Below are 1,089 nucleotides of genomic sequence, written 5' to 3'. Positions count from 1 at the left end.
ATGTGGGGGCCAGATTTGCCCCCCGAGGAACCCCCCCAACCTTCATGACCCATTTCCATGACAGCTGGGGGCTTCAGAATTAGCACGGGCCGCAAAGATGTGGCAAAGATGGGCTCCCCGCAGCCGTCACCCCGAGGTCGGCGGGCCCACCCGGCAGGAGACGCGGCCTGGCCCTGGCTGGGCGTCGGGTGGCAGACATGTGGCGAGCCGCCTTCTTCTGGTGTGTGTTTCTCCAAAGCGGGGCTGTACCTTGTCATTCACGCCTCGTCCAACAATTCCTGAACAGCGCGTGTGCCTGGCAGGCGCCCACACGCCGGTGCCAAGATAAATGAGTGTCGTTCTGTACCCTCGAGCTCATTCCAGGACTGAGCCCCTGGCTGCCGCCTGCAGCCGGATGTAGAGCCATTGGCCGTGTCCCGGCCCTGAGGAGGCGCTGGGGAGCCCGGGACGTTCCTGGCTGCTGGAGGAAGGCCCTGCCCCGTCCTGGCTGCCTGTGTGACTGGGGCAGCCGCGGGCCTTCCCAGCCTGGTCTCCCCAAAGGAGCCACCTGCTTTCAGCCCGTCCTCCATGTCTGTCAGTTCTCAGAATAGCCGTGCCCCTGCTGGGCCCCGCCCTGCCCAGGGGTCCCCCAGATGCCACCCTGGCCTCCTCACAAGCAGATGACCCCCAGTCCTGACCTTGTTCATGATCAGAGGGGTGGGACCACCCACACCCCGTGTTCTGCTGGGGGGGTGGCCATGGCTGAAGGAGGGGGGACTGGGCAGGCCCAGGGCCTGTGTCACCCCCAAGGCAGCAGGACTTCCCACAGGGAATCAATCCCTCGACCAGCGCCAACAGCGCCACCACCCCCCCAAGGCCTCCCCAAGGTCACAGCTAAGCCCACACCCAGCAAGGGAGGAGGTGGAGGGAGGGGACAGGAGAGAACTGACCACACTCCGGCTCCCAGACCACAGCTGGGCTCAGTGGGGTCAGGCGGGAGCTTTAGATTCCACGCGAGTCTGAGTCTGTGAGATTCACCTGGGCTGCATGTTGCCCCAAAGAGCCTGGGAAATACCTGCGGTGCCTGCAGGGAAGAGGGGAGGGGGTGGG

This window comes from Myotis davidii, unplaced genomic scaffold, assembly GCF_000327345.1.
Source record: "Myotis davidii unplaced genomic scaffold, ASM32734v1 scaffold428, whole genome shotgun sequence".
Taxonomy (NCBI): Eukaryota; Metazoa; Chordata; class Mammalia; order Chiroptera; family Vespertilionidae; genus Myotis; species Myotis davidii.
The sequence above is the reverse complement of the archived record's forward strand: the minus strand, read 5'-3'. Positions refer to the sequence as shown.